This window comes from Thamnophis elegans, unplaced genomic scaffold, assembly GCF_009769535.1.
Source record: "Thamnophis elegans isolate rThaEle1 unplaced genomic scaffold, rThaEle1.pri scaffold_68_arrow_ctg1, whole genome shotgun sequence".
Taxonomy (NCBI): Eukaryota; Metazoa; Chordata; class Lepidosauria; order Squamata; family Colubridae; genus Thamnophis; species Thamnophis elegans.
This window is the reverse complement of record NW_022473902.1, coordinates 660425-684586: the sequence shown is the minus strand read 5'-3', so window position 1 is coordinate 684586 and position 24162 is coordinate 660425.

Below are 24162 nucleotides of genomic sequence, written 5' to 3'. Positions count from 1 at the left end.
AGGAGCATGATAGTGTAGAATAATCATATCCAAGGACCAGTGGTGGGTTTCAAAAAATTTTGGAACCTCTTCTGTAGGTGTGGCCTGCTTTCCGGGTCCACTGGTGGAACCTCTTCTAACCGGTTTGGTAGATTTGACGAACCGGTTCTACCGAATAGGTGCAAACTGGTAGGAACCCACCTCTGGTCCCAGGGGTGCTTTTTCTCAAGCGGCAACGGGACTTTTTGGCTTTTCTTTGAAGATGTTTTGCTTCTCATCCAGGAAACTTCTTCAGTTCTCACAGGATAGTGGGGAATGGAAGGATTGATACTCTTTGCAGACTAGCTGGTCATTTGCATCCGTTTAGAGGGTCGTTGAAGCCCTCGTCCTCAGGGGTCACCTGAGTGGTGCAAATGGTTCCTGTAGGGGAACGGAAGGATTTATATTCCTTGCAGACCAGTGGTATGGATTTCAAATTATTTTGCTACCAGTTTGCACATGTGCAGAAGCGTCCAGGCGGGTGAAGGGAGCCTCCCGCTGCCGCCACAACCAGTTTGTCTGATCCGGGGCGAATGGGCAGAAACCCACCTCTGTTGCGGACGGCTGGTCATTTGCATCCTTTTAGAGAGTCGTTGAGGCCACTTGGAGGTTTATCAGTGTCCTCAGGATCACCTGAGTGGTGCAAATGGATGTGGAGCCTTCTGGGAACTGCTGAAAGAACTGTTGCCTTTTTTTAGCTGAGGAGAGGAGAGAAGAAAGGGAAGAAGGATAAGGGTAGGAGGTGAGGAGAGAGAGAGAGAGAGAGAAGGAAAGAGAGAACTGTCTATGTCCCTGATTGGAGTAGAATAACAGAGTATAATAACAGAGTAGGAAGGGACATTGGAGGTCTTCTAGTCCGACCCCCTGCCTAGACAGGAAACCTTATACCATTTCAGACAAATGGATATCCAACATCTTCTTCAAGACTTGCAGTGTTGGAGCATTTACAACTTCTGGAGGCAACTTCTGTTCCACTGATTAATTGCTCTAACTGTCAGGAAATTCCTCCTCAGTTCTAAGTTGCTTCTCTCCTTGGTTAGTTTCCACCCATTGCTTCTTGTCCTGCCTTCAGGTGCTTTGGAGAATAGCTTGACTCGCTCTTCTTTGTGGCAGCCCCTGAGATAGTGGAAGTCTTGGATGTTTTTTTTTTCATTCTAATTCAGTTGAAACAAGTTGGGATAATGTTGAAGTGTTTCTCTCGTGAAATTTGCAAAGACTTGGTCATTTGTAATAGCATTCTGATGATAATCAGGGCTCCTGCTGATAGATTCTCAAGAAGGAGAGCTGCTCCACTGATTCATTGTTCTAACTGTCAATCAATTGTTCTAGTTTAGAAGTATTATGGGGGCGGGCAGTGGTGAAATCTAAAAAAAAATCCTACAGGTTCCGTGGGCGTGGCTTGGTGGTGGTGGTGGTCATGTGACTGGGTGGGCATGGCTATGTAGTCATGTGACTGGGGGGTTCAAAAGACAGAAACTCATTTTAACAATGTCTTGCTGGAGCAGGGGATTGGACTAGATGACCTCCAGGTCCCTTCCAGTCCTGCATTCTGTACTCTTTCAAGGTATCTTCTGAAGCTGCGTCTAGTGCCAAGTTTGTGGTCCTTCCTCCCTCCCATTTTTCCCTCCCTCCCTCCATCCCTCTCTTTCTTCTTTCTTTCTTTCTTTCTTTCTCTGTCCCCTCCCTTTTTTCTCCCATCCCTTCTCCCTCCCTCCCTCCCTTCCCCTTCCTTCCTTCCTTCCTTCCTTCCTTCCTTTCTTTCTTTCTTTCTTTCTTTCACAGCACCCCCCCCCATCTCCTGCTTTTGGCCTAGCAGGCTTTAGGGAAGCCTCCTGGGAACAAAAACGGACCTCAAATGCTAACAAAATGTTCCTAACATTGCGCAGTACAGCTGATTGTTGGAACTTTTTTTTTCTTTCTTAAGCATTTTTTTTTACTACTGGTAAAACAGGATTAACCCATTAGCAGCAGAGCTCACCCCATTGCACAATCTCCTAAGGCCATTGCATTAGAGTCCAAGCTTCAACCAAACTTATTTCAGACAAACATGACCCCCACATGGCCCCATGAGAGTCTGACAACAGCCAATAGAATACATGTTCTTGCACAGGAACAGGAAGCCCAAGTGCAAAGCCCAAGAGAAGGTATAAAACCATCACTCTCCACTCCGTGTGGTCAGTTGCCCAGAACCACTCATGTCCTTCTGTTTCACAATTAAACCTTCTTTCCAATCAGCCTCCATGTTTTCGGTGTCTTTTTCTTGGCTTGGAATGGAACCAGGTGGATATTTCTTCCAAAAATACCAATACAGAACCGTGGATCTCCAATAACATCTTTTTTTTATATTAGTTATTGCCAAATGGGGCAAAAAAAAAAGCCACTTGCTAACCAGCAGTTACAACCTAAGTACATTCTTGATCCTATTTCTGAGTGTAAAATTATGTAAGCTTAGGGTTGCCATGGTGATTTGGGGGGGTACGTCCAGATTATTGATGCTTAGACATAAAAACTTCAGTTCCCCTGCAAATCAGGCATGCTATATATATTAGAAAAAATCTCCCATGAATTATCTTACAATTCTCTTCTTCATCTGCCTTCGGTACAATGTTTTGCTATTAAAGAAAAGCATATTCCCCAAGGAGGCCCCAGGTATATTGATTGAAATAGTGAGGAGAAGGAGGAAGTGTTGCGGTATTATCAACCCCGAAGAAAGTCTGCTTCCATTTAACAAAATATTATTTTGTTCAGGAGAGACCATCCAGCAAGAGGGCGCCAAATTTTATAACTTTCTTAAAGCAAGGATGCTCCATAAGGCTCTCCTGCCGTTGGAATCATGCACCCTCTGAACCTCAATCTTCTTATGGACAAAGGTTAGCATGTCTAAAGAAGTTGGGGAAGTCAAGCTGTTTTCCTTATTTCGAAAAACATTAAAAAAAAACTAGGAAAGGAAGATGGAGGAAAGAAGGAAGAGGTAAGGTGAGGAGGATGGAAGGGAGAGAAAGAAGGAGAGAGGGTAGAAAGGGGTAGAGCAGGAGTGGGAAAAAGGGAAGAAGAAAGAGGTAAGGAGAGGAGGATGGAATGGAGAGAAAGAGAAGGAGAGAGGGTAGGAAGGGGAAGAGCAGGAGTAGGAGAAAGGGAAGAAGAAAGAGGTAAGGAGAGGAGGATGGAAGGGAGAGAAAGAGTAGGAGAGAGGGTAGGAAGGGGAAGAGGAAGAGCAGGAGTAGAAGAGGAGGAAGGAAGGAAGGAAGTAGAGAAGGGACGGAGGGAGAAAAGAAAGGGAAAATAAGGTGGTGTTACAACAGGAGGAAGGGATAGTAAATAAAGCAACCCAAACTGTATATTATAACCTATTAAATGAAATAACAAATGTATAAGAATGACAAATTGCGAAACTAGTCTCATGGTTCAGGCATCAAGCTAGAAACTAGGAGTTTCAGACACACCAACCTGAGCAGACCATATGGATAAGGACCACTGGAGAGAGGCTAGGACAACTTGCTGTGTCCAATGGCACAGCCAACTCACCACAACCAACTCCCCGTGGTCAATTCTCCGTGGGGCAACCCACTGTGGCCAACTCAATGCGGCCAACTCATCACAGCCAACTAGCCATGGCCAACTTTTCATGGCCAACTCACCATGGCCAATTCACCATGGGACATCTCAACTCTTTGCTTGAACTTGTCGGGAGTCCTCATTTATTGATTGCAATTAGGACCAGTAAATATAAACAGCATAATAAAAAGCAGAGACATCAACCTGCCAACCAAAGTGCGGATAGTTTTCCCAGTTGCAATGGATGGCTGTGAAGTTTGGACCATAAGGAAGGCTGAGGGTCAAAGAATGGAGGCCTTTGAACTCTGGTGCTGGAGAAGAACTCCTGCGAGTCCCTTGGACTGCAAGGACATCCAACCGGTCAGTCCTAGAGGAGATCAACCCTGGCTGCTCTTTAGAAGGCCAGATCCTGAAGATGGAACTCAAGTAATTTGGCCACCTAAGGAGAAGGAAGGACTCCCTAGAGAAGAGCCTCATGCTGGGAACGATGGAGAGCAAAAGAAGAAGGAGACGACAGAGAAGGAGGTGGCTGGATGGAGTCACTGAAGCAGCCGGCGTGAGCTTAAATGGACTCTAGAGGATGTTAGAGGACAGGAAGGCCTGGAGGAACATTGCCCATGGTGTCGCGATGGGTCAGACTCGACTTCACAACTAACAACAAAAGGACCAGTAACTCTATTGCTAAACAAAATTGTCCCTAAGTAGAAAAATCATCTGCTCACCTCACCCTTTGGAAGGCTCACCTTAATTCTGGGATAATTAACAAGGGGATTCATGTCTTTATTTACATTCATCAGAGATGGTTTTTTTTCCTCTTTCTTTCTCTACTTCCCCTTCTATCTTTTTCATTTGTATTTTACATTGGGATAATCTCAATGAAATTAATAAAAGGACAAGAAAACCCTTGAGGCTTGTTTGAAGCCGCAGAATTGTTCATGTTCAAATCCATTTTCCTTCCTGAAATTTCACAGCCCTTCAGAATTCATCTAGCAATAACATTTGCCATGTTATACAAACAGTACGCATGAAAAACATAAATGTATTAGCGGTAATGACTTGAAACTGTAGTGATTTTTTTAAAAACACACATCGAACGGATTCGGAAGTAGGGTAAACTGTATTAAAGAGCAACAAAGTGAGAAATTGAAATTAACAAATCCACTCGCCCATAGTAGTCATTAGTTCAAGAGAGAGGTCATTAAATCAGGCTGGCCATTAACTCAAGAGGAAATATTAAAGTCTCTTGACTTTAATATGCCAAATGCTCCAATTGCTTTTATTAGCATACACTCAGGAGGCTGTCAGTTCGATCCTAAGTAGAGATAGATATTTTTCTCTCTGAGCACACTGGGAACATATCAATGGTGGGTTCCTACCGTTTCGGACCGGTTCAACTGAACCGGTTGTGGTTTGGCGGCCTGGGTCGCTAGAACCCGCTGTGACCCAGGCATGCTACGCCACCAAACTGGTTCCCTGGGCAGCTCTGTAGGCGGCGCCATCTTGTTTTTTTTTTTTTTTGTTTGTTTCTGCACATGCGCAGAGCAATTTTTATTGCACTGCATGTGTGCAATTCACCCAGGAGCAAACTGGCAGTAGTCCCTGCCGGAACCCACCCTTGGAAGTGACAATAAAGTTACTCTAAGTTCTCAAGTACCTCTTCCTTTTCCCATTCCAGAAAAGAGGGATGTACGTATTGATGGCCAAATATGCCTTTTTTTTCAGGCTCCTGCCTCGGTGTGCACATTTTCCCATGAGACAAACCGAGAGAGGAATGTCATTTTATTACAATTGATCAGAAGATTCAGACAAAAGGGATTCCACATTCAAAGAGGGAATTCCGATCTTTAGCTTGCATCCCCTTTTATCGTTAACATAACAAAGAAACCTGAAAGAGGAAAGTTGATTGGACAGGATAATAGCATGCATGCAGGGCCGGATTTTCCTATAGGCTAACTAGGCTTCAGCCTAGGGCCTCAAGATCAAGAGGGGCCTACATTCAAATTCTTAGCAAAATTAAAATTACACTATTCTAAAAACAGTGAACACTAAAACACTGAACCGAAAATAAGGAGAAATTCTACGCATATGACTAATAAACAAACATAAAAATGTATTAGCTAAGATCGTTCCAGCGCCGCGGCAGTTGGGGAGCCCGCCCACTTTCCCGGCACCGGCGATCGGGCGAGAGGCGCGGCCGCTCCCAGTAGCCGCCTCGTCGACGCGGAGCCCACCAGCGGCCAGGCAGGTGAGGGCGAGGGGGTCGAGCCGGGCAGCTGAACGCAGCAGGGGAGGCGGCTGGCCTCGCTGCCTTTGCCGCAGAGCAGAGCCGCCATCCATCGGGAGGCCAGCTATATATATTGATATATATCACAGTAATGATGTATTTTATTGTCTCTCATGCAATTTACAAACTTAAAAATGGGAGGTGAAAGGGCCGCATAAGTGGAATAGCCTAGGGCCTCTTTTCATCTAAATCCGGCCCTGCATACGTGTTTATTAAAATGAGGTCCGAAGGGGAATAAATTGTAAGGAGAAAGGTTGTTTAGGGTTCACAAGCGATAAGCCAGACCCCAATTTGCACTAACAAACTTTTCTTATCAGGAACTAGTCTCCAGCTTGTTTACCAGTTTAGGAATGTTAAAAGCTCACAAATCGTGAATATCACTTTAAAAGAAAGAATATAAATCAGATTAAAATACAAACCAACTATTTTAGTTAACAAATAACAAAACCCATGTTATTTACCCCTCAGTATCCACGGCAAAGAGAACAAAGGACTGATATTCGCATATTAATTACAGAAGGGGGAAAGCGCGGGGCTATAAATAGCTCACGGTTGTCTCAAATTGCTGACTACTTTTCAGCTACCGCTGAAAGGCAGAGAAACTTGCTAACGGGGAAATGACAAGGACCGTTGTTAGTAGTTCATCGCCGCTATAATCCCAGCAGTTTTCACATTCTTGGCCTCCGCCCAAAGGCCTCCCTGGATAAGAACCAAGAGAGACCCCATATGGCTTCCAGGTTACAATTCACCGACAGTGAGACCAATCCATATTTGGTCTGTTGGAAGAAAATATCCATCCGGGTTCAGTTCCAAGTGGGGAAAAAGACACTGGAGACATGGAGGCTGCTTGGAAAGATGGCTTAATGGTGGACAGGATCACATGGTGTGAGGTTCTGGGCCAAAAAATAGGAGGAGAGATGCTGTGAGTACCTGGGCTTTATGCCCTCTCTGGACTTTTGAAATTCAGCTTGTATTATGATTGTTTGTCAGACTCCCATGGAGCCAGGCAGGGGTAACTTTGTAGATTGTCTGTGTCCAGGGGTGGGTTTCTCGCCCCGTTCCAACCGGTTCAGTTGGAACGGGGCCGGTGGCGTCCTCATGCACGCGCGCAGTGCACGCATGCGTACTAGCGTCTGTGTGATGCTCCAGCTGTTCCTGGAGGATCGCGCAGCCGCTGTATGCGTCCTGCGCATGCGTGGAAGCACAGAACTCGTCAAAACCGGGTAAGAAATGCGGACGGGCGGGTGGACCATTCGGCGTTCCCAGAAGTTACTTACTTCCAGGCTCGCCGACCAACCGGTTCGCGGGGACGGCCGCGAACCGCCTGAAACCCACCCCTGTCTGTGTCCCAAGCTTGGTTGACTGAATGAAAGAGTTTTAGGATTCCTATTATAGCTCTGCCTGAAGGAGATAGATCTTTGTTAGGTAGAATCAGAGGTGGGTTCCTACCAGTTCGCACCTATTTGGTAGAACTGGTTCGTCAAATCTACCAAACCGGTTAGAAGAGGTTCCACCAGTGGACCCGGAAAGCAGGCCACACCTACAGAAGAGGTTCCAAAAATTTTTGAAACCCATCACTGGTCCTTGGAGATGATTATTCTACACTATCATGCTCATATTTATAAAACTCAGTGCCTCTGTGAAAGGTAAGGTTCGCACCACTGTGTTTGTGGTGCAATCGGAACATTGTGTGTGTTGAAGTTGTTTTAACGCAAACCAAAGATGCCTTTTAAAAAAGAAGTTTACGTCATATTCTTAAGCATGCCAGTGCTGTGTGTGAGGCAATTTAAGGTGGTTCTGACAAGTGTCGTCGGCATCTTCATATCCGGTCACATGGGTGGCAAGCCACTCCCATCAGGTCACATGGGTGGCAAACCACTCCCACAAAGGACGCCGCACCCACAGAGTAGGTTCAAACAATTTTTGAAACCCACCACTGCTTCAGACAGTGCTGGCTCTTCAGCTTTGAAATGGGGTTGAGCACCGCCCCCTAGAGTCAGGAACGACTAGCACATATGTGCGAGGAGGAACCAACCATTCCAATGTAGGATCTAAAATGGAGGAGTGAGCCAATGGAGTGTCCCCCATTTTTAAAAGTCTGGAAAACTTTGAATAGGACAGGGATAATTAACAAATAATGTTTTCTCCCTTGGTGATCCATAGGGAGAGATATAGAGATAACAAAACAGCAAAGTTGGAAGGGACCGTGGAGGTCTTCTAATCCAACTCCCTGCTCAGCCAGGAAACCCTATGCTATTCCAGACAAATGTTTGTCCAAACTGTTCATAAAAACCTCCGGTGTTGGAGCATCCACAACTTTTGGAGGGAAGCTGTTCCACTGATTAATTGTTCCAACTGTCAGAAAATTTCTCCTTAATTCTAGATTGCTTCTCTCCTTGATTACTTTCCATCCATTTCTTCTTGTCCTGACTTCAGGTACTTTGGAGAATAAGTTGACAACCTCCCTCTTCTTTGTGGAAGCTCCTTAGATATAAGAAGACTGCTATCATGTCACCCCTTAGTCCTTCTTTTCATTAAATTAAGGTAAAGGTTCCCCCGGACATGCGTGCTAGTCATTTCCAGCTCTAGGGGGCAGTGCTCATGTCCGTTTCAAAGCGGAAGAGCCAGCGCTGTCCGAAGACGTCTCCGTGGCCATGTGGCTGGCATGAGTCAATGCCGAAGGCGCACGGAATGCTGTTACCTTCCCACCAAAAGTGGTTCCTATTTTTCTACTTGCATTTTTTACATGTTTCAGAACTGCTAGGTTGGCAGAAGCTGGGACAAGTAACGGGAGCTCACTCCGTTATGCAGCGCAAGGGATCTGAGCCACCAAACTGCCGACCTTTCTGATCCACAAACTCAGAGTCTTAGCCATTGAGCCACCTTGTGGCTGAAAGCCATCCTTTCATTAAATTAGACATAGCTAATTCCTGCAACCATTCTTCATATGTTTTAGCCTCCAGCCCCTTAATCATCTTTGTTGCTGTTATAGAAGTTTCTTATAGAAGTTGCATCTTTCACCACCTCTAAAATTGAATCAACATCAAACACCATCAAGAGAAAAGTTTGAAGATTCTCAGAGGAGGTATAAATACAGAAGTGTCTCTCAAGAGGAACAGAAACTTATGGAATTTTGGAGTATCATATTTTGGGACATCCTTGGAGTTCTCTGAACTTCATTGTTTTCTTGCAGATGTTTCATTAGCTAGCTAGGTAACATCAGCAGTGATGGTGATAATCAGTGTTAGGTAGCATTGATTATTAACCAAGTTGGATAGTGAAACATCTGCAAGAAAACAACCAAGGTCAGAGAATATCAAGGATCCCAAATTTAATATTGAGCTACAAATATTCTACAGAATAGAATAGAAACCTTACTCCCTTCTTGCATTGATGATGTTACCTAGTTGGGTAATGAAATGTCTGCAAGAAAGCAATCAAGTTCAGAGAGCACCAAGGATCCTATATTTCAACTTGAGCTACAAATATTCTATAAAATATTTTCTATAAAAGGCAAATACCACTCACTCATCACAAAATCTCCAGAAAAGCCTACAAACTTGAAACTTGGCATATATGTTCCTCTTGACTTCTAGGTGCTCGCGAAGAAAGGATTTTTTGAAATGACCATCAGATCATTAGTATTTCTTATACAGTAATTAAGATACTCTGATGCCAAGGAGTTCTACTCCCCCTCCCCACTTGAAAAGAACTCTCTTCCAACTGCTGGTTGCCTCACATTCTGTTTTCCTCAGTTCAAACTGGCAGACATTCCACTCCTTCACTCAGGAGCAGTCTGGGGCTTCTTACAGTACTAAACATCAGTACCTCACCAACATGTCTATGCCTTCCACCTACGGAACTGCGTCCGAACTCAAGGCGGCGGGAGCAATATTCAATCACCAACCATCACAGAGCCGACGGATTGTGGACTGAATTCTTCCTGCATAACCCGATCACATAGTTTCATCGCAAAGCATGGATATCCAGCTAGTATTCTATAAAATAATAGAATGGAATGGAACAGAACGGAATGGAACAAAATAGAATCCTCAGTCCTTTCTTGCATTAATGATGTTACCTAGTTGGGTAATGAAATGTCTGCCAGAAAACAACCAAAATCAGGGAGCATCAAGGACACCACAGCTCAATCCTCAGCTACCAATATTCTCTTTTTATCTGTAATGTTAGTTTGGAAGGACGGAAAGAATAGTTGCAACTCTGCATTCTTTTGTTCTTCATTTCACACAGAACCTGTCATTCATTACTTCTGATTCACGCTGCCCCTGAAGAGTGTTCGAAGACTGCAGTTGGTCCAGAATGCAGCCGCGCGAGCGATATTGGGTGTACCTAGATACACCCATGTTACACCTCTCCTCCGCGAGCTGCACTGGCTCCCCATTGGTCTCTGGACGCGCTTCAAGGTGCTAGTCGTTACTTTTAAAGCCCTACATGGTTTAGGACCTGGCTACCTGAGAGACCGCCTCCTGCCATTTACCTCCCAACGACCAATAAGATCACACAGATTGGGCCTCCTCCGGGTGCCGTCGGCCGGTCAATGTTGGTTGGCGGCTCCCCGGGGGAGGGCCTTCTCTGTAGCTGCTCCGGCCCTATGGAACGATCTACCCGTAGAGATCCGGACCCTCACCACTCTTCCGGCCTTCCGTAAAGCCACTAAGACCTGGCTGTTCCGGCAGGCCTGGGGCTGTTGATTAGTATCCAGCCCCACTCGAACAGTATGCATGTTGTTGAAATTTTAATACTTGTATCCTTATTTTAAATTTTTTAATATATGTTTTTTTTGTCTTCTGTAAGCCGCCCAGAGTCCCAAGGGAGTAGGCGGCATACACATGTTAATAAATCTAAATCTAAATTTTCACTTAATTCAAGTTTGTCATAGCACCCAATTCATCAAACTACAGCCAAGTGTTATTCAGATTTTGGAAGTTCACCGCTTGTAAAAGACTGTGTACTTCCTACTCAAGGGAAACTTTCCACAGCCGCCACTACAGAAGATTGGATAAGATGACACATTTGTTAAAATGCAATCCCTAGTAAACAGATGAAACACTTAAAAAAGCAGATGATTCATATGTTTTAAAAGGTTGGCAATTTGATGAAACTGTCTGGGGCCTGGAAAAGAAAAGAGAAAAAAGGAAGTTCTGGAATCTTTTACATACTTTTCTATGACTAAGACATTTTTATTGCTTTAGCGGAGGAGAAGGGGTGTGTGTGTGTGTGTGTGTGTGTGTGTGCGTGTGTGTGTGAGAGATGAAAAAGTCAGATTGCCAACAGTTACAGGCAGAAAATGGGTTTTTTTTTATTACATTAATTTGCCTTCCTCCACCTCCCGAGAATTGAAGGGCATAAATCAAGAACAGGTTGAGTTAAGTGAATTGTTAAGTGAGTCTTGCCCAATTTTATGGCCTCTTTTGCCATGGTTGTTAAACAAATCACTTCAGTTAAGGGAATCACATGGTCATTAAATGAATCTGAATTAATTCAATCTTATTTTCATCTAGTACAGAACCTACTTATTATTGGATGGGAGGTAGTTGCAAGCAGGGAAGCGAAAAGCATAATAATAAAAGACAAAAGAGAAACCAAACAGGATTTCTTTCTTTCTAGCTCGGAACATTATAAAACTTTCTTCTTGTGAGAGTGATTAAACCAGGGAGGTAAAATATTTCCTTTCCTTTCCATTTTCCTTTTCTCCTTCCCACTTTTCATTTCCTTTTCCTTTTCCTTTTCCTTTTCCTTTTCCTTTTCCTTTTCCTTTTCCTTTTCCTTTTCCTTTTCCTTTTCCTTTTCCTTTTCCTTTTCCTTTTCCTTTTCCTTTTCCTTTTCCTTTCCCTTTCCCTTTTCCTTTTCCTTTTCCCTTCCTTTCCACCTTTCCATTCCTTTCCATTCCTTTTCTTTCCTTCTTCCCTCCTTTCCTTTCCTTTTCCTTTCCCCTCCTTTCCTTTCCTTCTTTCCTCATTTCCCTTCCTTTCCCTTCCTTTCCTTTCCTTCTTCCCTCCTTTCCTTTTCTTCTTTCCTCATTTCCTTTCCTTTCTGCTCCTTTCCCTTCCTTTCCTTCTCTTTCCTTCTTCCCTCCTTTCCTTTCCCTCCCCCCCCCACTTTCCTTTCTTTCTTTCTCCTTCCCTTCCCTTCCAGTTTTTGGCATGCATTTAAAGTAATATCTATGAGCCAAGAGGCTGTCCAGTCTCTTCTTGAAAGCCTCCCATGATAAAGTACCATTCCCATCCATTGCGTCTTGTCCTACCCTCTGGATTTTTGGAAAATAAGTTGACACATCCCCCCCCCCATCTTCTTTGTGGCTGCCTCTGATATACCTTTTGAAGGGCTGCCACAAGTCATTTCAGCATCTGTCGAATCGAATGATGGAAACCCGATCATCAGTCTGTCTCCGCAGTATCCTTGTCTGCCCAGGTCCAATTTCTATTTAAGGATGGGGAAAAAAAATTCATTTTGAGATGGCCTCCTGACAGCCAATTTGGAAAGCCCCATCCAGATGTTCTCCATTTCCTGGTTGTAAGAAGCCCCAACACCGATCTGGATCACAACATAGCAGATGGCTCCACCGTTTGCTAAACTCAATAACCCAACATGACTTTAACCAAAGACGCTTGCTGTTTTCCCAGAAACTCACATATTTTTGCCTTGGCCATGCTTCTAAGCCTCTCTGGTCAACAATCCAGATATTCTTTTTTAAAAATCCCTTTGATTTGTTGGCTCTATTCACGGATCCATCATTTCAGGACTTGAAGAGGTGTCAAGTACCACAGTTCCAAAACACATTGACTTCCCTTCCCTATTGAGTTCTAGTCAGAAAATATATACGCCGTCTGGGTTGGACATGAGTTCAGAGAGCTTTATTCCCATCCACCCGCACTAGAATGAATAAATACTATTTGTATCAATGTTTTTTGTTCCTTCGATTGAAATATCTGGGATACTTTGACGATAGCTTTTGGGAGATGCATACTGGTGAATCTGTGCACTCTTTTGTTGAAAGAAATGTCCTTCTGGGTTCGGCTCCAAGTAGGGAAAAAAGACACTGGAGACATGGAGGCTGCTTGGAAAGATGGTTTTAATGGTGGACAGGACCACATGGCTTGAATCCTGAACAGAAAAGGTGATCACATGCTTCAAGGTTGGTGGAGAAGAGAAGAGAAGGAAGGACTGAGATGCTGAGACCCTGGTTTTATCCCCCTCTGGCCTTTGATCTTGAGCTTGTATTCTGATTGGTTGTCAGACTCCCATGGGCCCATGCAGGGGCAACTCTCTAGGCTGCATTTTGAATCCAGGTTTGGTTGAGTTCTCAGATGCCATGTGGCGACTTGGGTAAAGGGCCAATATTATCATGCCTTAATCCCATCCCCCTGGAGCTGAAGGAGAGAACTCTTTATTATGTAAAGTGGACTAGCTTGGCCTTCTTAATGGCCCATTGACAAAGTGGGGATGGGCAGGAAGCTACAGGGAGCTATTCTGTCTTTTAAAACATGTTTCTTCCTTTTCACATCCAGAGAAATATTCTGCCTTTTCAATATTTCCTAGGATATTTCATTTTTCCTGGGAGAGGGCTGGGTGATAACTTCCTACACTTCTTAAGAATTATTTTTAATGTATGTGTGTTTATGAATATTTGGGGAGGAAGTCTTATCTTAAAACATGGTTTATTAGAGTCTGTAGAGATGCTTTTTCAGGAGGCAACTGGACTTTCTTGTTTTTCTTTGAAGATGTTTCGCTTCTCATCCAAGAAGCTTCTTCAGCTCTGACTGGATGGTGGGGAATGGAAGGATTGATATTCCTTGCAGACAGCTGGTCATTTGCATCCTTTTAGAGGGTCATTGAAGCCCTTGGGGGTTTACCTGTGTCCTCAGAATCACCTGAGTTAGTGCTCCTCGTTCCTGTAGTCTGCATTTTTTCCTCTGGAAATCCATTCCCACTCCCACACCCTTCAAAGAGTGTTTGTACCAAATTGTGTAGCTAAAAGTCTGTAGAGATTCTCAGTCCTCCAGGTCATGGTTGTCCCAAGGGTGCTTTTTCAGGAGGCAACTGGACTTTCTTGTTTTTTTTCTTTTCGAAGACCCTGAGGACACAGATAAACCTCCAAGTGCTTCAAGGACCCCCTAAAACAGGGATCAGTAACCTTAAACACTCAAAAAGCCACAAAGGTCTTAACCAGAAACCCTCTGTTAATTCTGGAGTCGACAGGAAGTCCGGTTTCCCCACCATAGAGTCTCCTCCTAGCGTGGTATCCTTTTTTTTTCTACCTGTCCTAACCAAAAGCCCTATCAATTGTGGAATTGACCGGAAAATCCACTCCTTGCCATGGAGTCTTCTGGTGCACCCTGCTTCCCTCCCCCAAACCGGAAGCTCCTATCAAAAACCTGGTGCCGACTAGCAAAAGGGAGCCACAGCAGAGGGACGGAGCCACATGCAGCTCCAGAGCTAGATAAGGTCTGCGGTCATAAATTCCCCTTTGAAAGACTGTTTACCAGGCCTTGGCTGAATGGGAATGAGAGGAATTCACACTCATTTAATAAAAGGGGTTTTGTCGGGACCAGGAATCTGCTTGGTGCTTTTTGGGAAAGCCTAGATCAGAGCAGGGTGCTGCCACCATCATAAGTATGAGTCGGTTGCCAGGCGTCTGAATTTTGATCACGTGACCAGGGGGCTGCTGCAATGGTCATAAGTGTGGGGAAAAAAATTCTCAATGCCTTTGTAACTTTGAACGGCCACTAAATTCCTGGTTGTAAGTCGAGGGCTTCCTGTAACCTCAATTAATTAAAAGTTTGTTCTGGAATATTGTGGTGGGAGAAAATGGCCACCAAACTTGGGAGAGAAGCTTAAATATTCGCCGCTGTTTTACCTGTGGAGAAGCTTAGAGAGTGAGAGACATCCTTGTATCTTACTTGACGGAATATTTAAAGCCCTATCAATTATGATAATAACGATGGTAGTGACATTTTCCCAGGGAAGACAAGTGCAAACTGACATCCCAAGCCCTTATAAAGTTAATCTCTTTTTTTTTTCAGAATAATAATGTTTCTCATTTTTCCTTAGCATAGGTCACAGTCTGACAATATCATAAGCCCAGAAGGGAGAGGGATATATATATATATATATTTCCCTTCATTTTACTAGCTATAAAATGAATCAATTGGAACCTCATATGTAATCACATTTTTTTAATATGTATTAACCCCCTTTTCTCTCGTCACCGATATCTTTGCCGTTTCATTATATTATTGCAATAATAACAAAGCAGCTAATCTGTTTGCATCCACAGTAATGAAAGTGATTTGAAAATTGTGCGTGTAGCAAAAAAAAAAAAAAAAAAAAAGTATTCCGATTCTCTAGTACTCCAAACACAAATAACTGTAGGGCACCAGATGACATTTGTCAAATATTGCTTTTTCTTTTTCTTTTTAATATCAGGAGATCTCAGTCACCATGGTCACAATTGTGTGTTCCCATACTCTTCTTCTTACGCACAACTCTCTCTCTCTCTCTCTCTCTCTCTCTCTCTCCCTCCCTCCCTCCCTTCCTCCTTCCCTCTCTCTCTCTTTGTTGCAGAAAATGACAGGCTTTAGACTTCTCAGGATACAGGAAAGGTTTATTTGGCAGCCAAGTTCAGAAAGTTAGCGAAATGGCTAACATTGCAAATTCTGAACAACCTTCATTATCGAAGCATGCATTCGTATACATTCTCAAAAGCATTGCAACACGGAAATACTTAACACATTTCTTAGCAGTTACCTTGAGGGGAAAACCTTATAAGGAGATGAGGGTCTTACTTCTCCTTTTGTTTCAGGTATGGCTTACGTGTTATTAACGAACTTTATCTGAACCTTGTGGTTTGGACTGTTGACATAGGTTTTGACACAGGGACGTTGGCTTAGAACATCTTGTGAATGGTGACACTTCCTTTAAGCAACTTCTAACTGTCCCTGTTATTCTATGTCTTAATTCTTATATTTTTAATCCATATTTTATTCTACTTTATCAGGCTTTAGACTTCTCAGGATACAGGAAAGGTTTATTTGGCAGCCAGGTTCAGAAAGTTAGCGAAATGGCTAACATTGCAAATTCTGAACAACCTTCATTATCGAAGCACACGTTCTTATACATTCTCAAAAGCATTGCAACACGGAAATACTTAACACATTTCTTAGCGGTTACCTTGAGGAGAAAACCTTATAAGGAGATGAGGGTCTTACTTCTCCTTTTGTTTCAGGTATGGCTTACGTGTTATTAACGAACTTTATCTGAACCTTGTGGTTTGGACTGTTGACATAGGTTTTGACATAGGGATGTTGGCTTAGAACATCTTGTGGTTAGTGAATGGTGACACTTCCTTTAAGCAACTTCTAACTGTCCCTGTTATTCTATGTCTTAATTCTTATATTTTTTTAATCCATATTTTATTCTACTTTATCAGGCTTTAGACTTCTCAGGATACAGGAAAGGTTTATTTGGCAGCCAGGTTCAGAAGGTTAGCGAAATGGCTAACATTGCAAATTCTGAACAACCTTCATTATCGAAGCACGCGTTCTTATACATTCTCAAAGGCAGCGTAACACGGAAATACTTAACTCATTTCCTATTGGTTACCTTGAGGAGAAAACCTTATAAGGAGATGAGGGTCTTACTTCTCCTTTTGTTTCAGGTATAGCTTACGTGTCATTAACGAACTTTATCTGAACCTTGTGGTTTGGACTTTTGACATAGGGACGTTGGCTAGAACATCTTGTAAATATAGAACGATGACATTTCTTTTAAGCAAACTTCTAACTATCCTTTTTATGCCATGTCTTCATTCTTATATTTTTAATCCATATTTTATTCTACTTTATCCTTTTGACCAGTTGCAGCGTCCCACAGTCATGCGACTGCTCCTTCTGAACATTTTTCTTGGTTTCTGGCTTTTATGCCCATTCAGGAGAATAGATTCGCTTAACAACCACATGATTTGTTTAACAACCACGTGATTCTGTTTACGACTGCACTGACTCGCTTTACCATCATTGTAAAAAAAAAAAAATGGTGGTAAGGCCAAATCCAGTCACAGGGTCTCCCTACTTATGACCCGCAATGACTTATGACTGAAATTCCAGAATCCATTATGGTCCTAGGAAGTGGTGGAGATGCTACCGGTTTAACAACCTGTTTGGTGAGCACACAAGCATGCACCTAAAGTGTTTGCACGCAACATTGAAAATAGAGCATTTAGAAGTTCAGCTACTTATCTTCCAAGTCAGCTGTTCTGACTGAGGCTTCCCAAGAGCCTGAAGCAAACGCCAACAAAAAAACCCTTTCATTAATTGACTGTGAATTCTGCTCATTCACATCCAGCAAAGTCTTTCGAGGGAGGATTTACAGTCACAGACCTTATCTGGCTTGGAGAGCTGCCAGGCCGATATCTGCAAAACCTGGCGAGGAATCTCGGAGAGCCACGAACCAAGTAAGTAAATTAATGGTCTCCTGCAAACTCCACTCCCCTTTCACTCCCCTTTTATTTCCTCTGGGAGGGGCCATTCATCCTCCACCTGTGGCCTTACTCCCAAGTCGACCCCTGTTCTTTAGCTGTCCCCTTCATCTGGCAACTCTGCGCATGCGCACACTGGGAACAGGCTCCAACTTTTCTTCTGCCTCACTGATGTCTGACTCTGTAGGCAGCTGATAACTGGCCCCCTCTCTGCCTCCAACACAGAGCCCTCATCAGAGCTTTCCCCAGACTCCAGGACTGGCCCAGGTTCCTCCCCAACCTCCTCACTGTCCAAATCTGCTGCCAGCTCTGCAACATCTGCAATGGTAAGTAAAACAGCGAGGGGTGGGGAAATCAGCTATGCCGCATGATTGAGATGAGCTAGAAAGCAGGAAATAAAGGGCAGGATAGGGTAAGGGCAGGTGGGCGTGGCCAGCTAATTGTTGGAGCTACCGGTTCGCCCGAACCAGTTCGAACCGGCTGAATACCACGTCTGGTTGTAGGTCGAGGATTAACCTGTACGCCTAAACCTGAGATTGTGCGTGAAACAAAAGGGATGATAAAGTTTTCTGTTTTCCAGGCATCCGTTACCAACCTCAACCGACGTTTCTTCTTCCAAATAGTAAAGCAGGCGAGAGGAGAACCGCGAAAGCATGAAATATTCAGCTCCATTACCGTAATGCAATGCAAAATGTAGAGTTTGGTCATGAAAACATAGTGAGAAATATTCCTGCACTGGCAATGCCTAATGTGCAGTTAGAGACAGAATTGTACGGCCCCGGAGAATTATTAAAAGCGCATAACAGCGTTATTCAAAGAAAAGCACTTCATCTGATAGCAGAATTGCCACCAGATTCAAGGAACGAGCAATGAAGGTTCATTAAAATACATGAGACAGATTCTGGTTATGCAAGAGATTTAACTGAAGCCCTCCTCCCTGCCTCCACCTTGGTAATCTTTTTATTTATTTATTTATCTTAAAGTTTTCTTTTTAAATCCTGCTCTTGGTTCTTCACTGAATTAAGAGGAGGAATAGACCTTCCCCAACATCACTGCCTACTCCCAAAAGGTCATGTATCTAAAGTAAGATAATTACGGCCTGGTGAATTTCTGAAGTTGAGACTCTAGAATAGAATTCTTTATTGGCCAAGTCTGATTGGACACACAAGGAATTTTTCTTGGGTGCAGAAGCCCTCAGTGTATATAAAAGAGAAGATGCATTCATCACGAATCAGAAGGTGGTGTGTACCAAGGACCTGTGGGTAGCCAGAAGAACTGAGGCAGAGACAGGAATAAAAGGCTAACAAGTTTATTCCCTTAAAGTACAAGCTGACACTTCAGAACCGGCTTAGATAGGAACGCGCGCTGCTCGTTTGGACAGCTCCCTATTTATACAGGAGCTGTCAAACGATCAGCCAATCAGCTGTCGAGCGCTTTCCCGCTCAAACCTCTAGTCAGCGCAAGCTCAGAACACAACACTCCTCCCCCCTTAAGTTCGCGCAGGCGTAGTCCTGTAAGTAAGCTGGACGCCGCCTGATGCGGCCTGATGCCCTAGGCCCTTCTGCTTCGCTTGAAGACTCTGGCTGTTCGACCGAGGACTCTGCATCGGAGGACGGCGATCGCCTGGGCCGCCGGAGAACGCAGGATGGTGCTGGCCCACCAGGTAAGTCGCCGCTTCGGTTTGGGACTGAGGCTGCTGGATCTCGGCTGACCTCCTCGTTTCCTTGCTCTGCGTCGGTCGGCGTGCCCGTCGGGGTTGGCAGATCGGTTGACTGCTGCTGGCTTGTTGGTGGTTGGTGCCTGCTCCGCAACTGGTCGCAATGGCGTTTCCAGACTCTGCCGTCGAGGAGCCTGACCCTGTAGGAGCAGGGCCCGGTCTGGTCGGTTATTATGCCCGGTAGCCACAAGGGATGTCCTACATAATTCCGGGCATACACTGCCTCCCCCTGGATGAAGGAACGGGACCCTCCCCGGGAATCTAATGGGGTGGCAACGGAATAAGTGGGGTGCAAACGGTCTAAGGTTGTCCGCAACCGGCGTCCCATGAGGAGCTCGGCTGGGCTCGTGTTTGTCTCTGGCGAGGGAGTAGTATGTTGGGCTAGCAAGAAGGCGTCAATCCTTTCTTGCCAGGGAAGGTGGTCTAGCTTGGAAAGAGCCTCTTTGACGGAGCGAACAGCGCGCTCCGCCAAGCCATTGCTAGCGGGATGGAACGGGGAGGTGAGGGCATGACGGATGCCCTGTGAAGCAAGGAAAGCTTCAAACTTGGCTGCTGTCAGTTGCGGTCCATTGTCGGACACCAACACATCGGGCAGGCCGTGGGTGGCAAATAAGCGGCGCAGGGTCACTATTAGCGCGTCTGCAGTAGTAGATGACATGTGGACGACCTCGACCCATTTCGAGAAGGCGTCCACAGCGACAAAGAGCATGTGGCCGTGAATAGGGCCTGCAAAATCAACATGAATGCGGGACCATGGGGCTGAAGGGGCCTCCCACGTTCGCGGCTCAGCTTTTGGTGGTAACGCCTGGGCACCCTGGCATTGCGGGCAGTCGGCGACATGGTCGGCGATGCCTTGGTCTAGCTTAGGCCACCACACATAACTTCTACCTAAGGCTTTCATCCGGACAATTCCCGGGTGAGCGTGATGTAGCTGCCGCAGGACAGTAGTCCTCAGTGAGGCAGGGACGACAACCCTATGGCCCCATAGCAAACAGCCGTGCTGAACGGAGAGCTCCGCTAGGCGAGATTTAAAGGGAAGGTAAACGTTGTCTACGGGGTCCTTTGGCCACCCTCGTTTAACCCAGTCTAGCACCCAGGAAATTACCTGATCCCTTGCGGACTCCCGGGCGATGTCGGCGGCAGAGAGAGGAAGGTTGAGGTCGTCTATCAGGAAGACCGGTGCGGCAGCAGCAGGGTCGTCCACGGTCTCTGGCAGGGGGCAACGGCTGAGAGCATCGGCGTGGGCGATCTGCTTCCCCGGTCTGTGTTTCAGCTGGTAATCGTAGGAAGCCAGGAAAACGAACCAGCGGGTCATGCGTGGGGAGAGAACCTGTGGGGCAGGGCGATCTCCAGCAAGCAGCCCGAGCAGGGGCTTGTGATCGGTGACAATTTGGAACGGCCGGCTGTATAAGTAATGGTGGAACCGGCGCACCCCAGCCACAATGGCAAGAGCCTCTTTGTCAATTTGGGCATAGTTACGTTCAGCGGCAGAGAGTGTGCGTGAAAAATAGGCAACAGGCACCTCTGCTCCGCTGGGTAACTGATGGCAAAGGACGGCGCCCACCCCATAGGGTGAAGCGTCACAAGCGAGCACAAGGGGTAAGTGCTCGCTGTACTGCACTAACACATCGTTGGAAACAAGCAGGTGCTTGACTGCTAAGAACGCGGAGGCTTCCCGGCGGCCCCACACCCACGGGGCACCCGAGTCCAGGAGACGATGTAGTGGCTCAGCGACTGTCGCCTTGTGGGGAAGGAAGACAGCGTAAAAATTGAGTAGGCCTAAAAAGGCCTGTAATTCAGCTCTGTTCTTTGGAGCAGGGGCCTCAACGATGGCTTTGGTTTTGGCAGCCGTGGGGTGGATGCCCTTGCCATCGATGAGGAACCCTAAGAATTCTATCTGGGATACCGCAACTTGGCATTTATCTCTCTTAACCTTCAGGCCCACTTTTTGGAATCTTTGGAGAACCATGCGCAAACGTGCCATGAGTTCCTCCATGGAGGTGGCTGAAACAAGGACGTCGTCAAAATAGGGGACGACGCCTTGTAGTCCTTGGAGCAGCCGCTCCATTAAGCTCTGGAACAGTCCCGGGGCAATGCTGACCCCAAACTGCAGTCTGCGGCAACGGAACGCACCCCGGTGCGTGACAATTGTCTGTGCTTCAGCGGCTTCATCGTCCACGACCAGCTGTTGATAGGCTTGGGCGAGGTCGAGCTTCGCGAACACAGTCCCCTCGCCCAAGGTGTGCAGCAGATGTTGAACCACCGGTACTGGGTATGCGTGGGAAGGCAAGGCACGGTTGATGGAGCAGCGGTAGTCAGCGCAAATTCTCACGCTGCCATCTGGCTTGATGGGTAGCACAATGGGTGTTTCCCATCTGGCATGGTCCACTGGCTCCAAAATGCCCTGAGCCACTAGCTTGTCCAGTTCAGCGTCTACTTTTGGTTTGAGGGCGATGGGCACCCGGCGAGGCTTCATCCGCACCGGCTGTACGGACGGGTCGAGGTTAAAGGAAACCGGCGTGCCCGTGTACTTGCCTAATTTGCCATCAAAGACTTCGGGGAACTCGTTGACCAAGCAGTCGAGTGCGTTGGAGCTGAGGTGGTGAATTCCGTTGATCTGCAGACCCAGGGACTGGAACCAGTCGAGGCCGAGAAGGCTGGGCAGCCGTCCGTCGACTACGATGAGGGGTAGGCGGCCGTCAAACCCCTTGAACTGCACTCTGACCTTGCGGGTGCCAATTATTGGGATCAGGTTGCCCTGATAGTCTCTCAGTGTGATATGGCAATCGTTCAGCTGGCGTTTTGAAAGCTGCGGCACGATGCGTTTGATGGTGCTCCATGACACGATGGACGTGGCAGACCCGGTGTCGAGCTCCATCTCGCAGGGCTTCCCCTCGACCATGACTGTCAGTTGAATTTTCTTCTGAAGTTGGTTGCACGAGAGACTATGGTGAGAGTTACGGAGAATGGAATGGCAGTCCACTCTCGCTTTCTTAGGGCCCTCTGTTCTGGGACGATATGGCCGCGACCTCTCAGTCTGTGACTCGGACGAGGACATGGGCTGTGCGGCTCGGCACACTCGAGCGATGTGACCTTTCCTGCCACAGTGCTGGCAGAGGGCTTGCCTGAATCTGCACTCAGCTCTTTCGTGGTTACCTCCGCAACCACTACATGCAGATTTAGGTCTGCCCTTCTGCCGTTGCCAGCTCTTCCTGCTCGCCTCATCAAGGCGGTTGATGTCCTCATTATATGCTTCAGCATCGGAATCTTCGCTTTCCGAGTCTGGCTGGCTGGTTACTGTGTTAAAGGCATTGGCAGGCTGCGAGGCGTTGGCGGCCCGGGCTTTCGCGATGGTGGCTAGGGAAGCAGCAGCTATTTCGGAGGCCCGAACTTCATCGAAGGCCTTCTGGAACGACAAGTCTGATTTTGTTAGAAGCCTCTTCTGTAGTTTGAGATCGCGGAGGCCACACACTAAACGGTCGAGAAGGGCTTCATCTAAGTCCCGGAACTCGCAGTGCAGGGCGGCGGATCGTAGGGCAGCAACGTATGCACTCACGGACTCCCCCTCAGCTTGGCTGCGCTGATGGAAGGCGTGCCGGCTGGCTATCTTGGACGGGGACGGAGCATAATGGCTCTTCAGTTTGGCCATTAACTCAGGCCACGGAACGGCCTTTATCGGGGCAGGAGCTGTCAGAGCTCTGGCTGTGTGGAAAACGTCTGAGCCACACACAGACAAGAAAAACGCGCATTTCCTCTCATCTGTCAGCTCGGTAAGGTCGTGTGCGACCAGGAAGCATTCAAATCGAGCCGTGTACGACTCCCATGTCTCAGCTCCATAGTTGAATGGCGCGAAATTTAACGTGGCCATTCCTGTCAGAACCAACGACGTCTCGTCGCGGTATGATTAAGCGCGGTTCTAGTGACTCAGCGAGTGACTTCAGCTATCAGTGACTTCAGCTTCTCGTACCTCAGTTTGGCAATCCCATCCTCGTCGCCAGTGGTGTGTACCAAGGACCTGTGGGTAGCCAGAAGAACTGAGGCAGAGACAGGAATAAAAGGCTAACAAGTTTATTCCCTTAAAGTACAAGCTGACACTTCAGAACCGGCTTAGATAGGAACGCGCGCTGCTCGTTTGGACAGCTCCCTATTTATACAGGAGCTGTCAAACGATCAGCCAATCAGCTGTCGAGCGCTTTCCCGCTCAAACCTCTAGTCAGCGCAAGCTCAGAACACAACAGAAGGTACAACACTTAATGATAGTCACAGGGTACAAATAAGCAATCAAATCATATTAGAATAGAATAGAATAGAATAGTAGAGTTAGAAGGGACCTTGGAGGTCTTCTAGTCCAACACCACTTCAGACAAAGCGTTATCTAGCATCTTCTTAAAACCTCCCAGTGTTGGAGCATTCACAATTTTTGGAGGCAAGTTGTTCCATTGATTCATTGTAACTGTCAGGAAATTTCTCCTCAGTTCTAAGTTGCTTCTCTCCTTGATTAGTTTCCACCCATTGCTTCTTGTCCTGCTCTCGGGTGCTTTGGAGAATAGCTTGACTCCCTCTTCCTTGTGGCAACCCCTGAGATATTGGAAGACTGCTATCATGTCTCCCCCAGTCCTTCTTTTCATTAAACCAGTTCCTGCAATCATTCTTCATATGTTTTAGCCTCCAGTCCCCTCCCTACAGCATCTCCTTAAGTCTCAGTCCCCAGCTGTGCCTTGTGAAGAGGGGAGGAGCGTTCTTCTCCTGATTGGTTGGGTCAGTCTGTGCTGTTCTTGCCTCCTCTCTATTCTCCGTGCTTGAGGATCAGGAGGGGGTGGTCCTTGGTCATTGCCTGATCTCTGTCTCTCATGTTCACTTGCTCAGCCTCTCTTGGTCATCCTGCCCCTTTGTTCCTCCCAATCCTGAAACATCCTGTCCTGACTCGGCCTGCTCCTTCCCACATTCCCTCAAAACAAACAAAGCCACATGTTAGGAATATAATGTAACAGTTGGGTTGGCAATATATAAATCATGTAACAATGTTGTACTGTTTCTTTAAATCATACTATAAAATGTGATTGGTTGCTATTTCCTCAATTGGCCATAAGA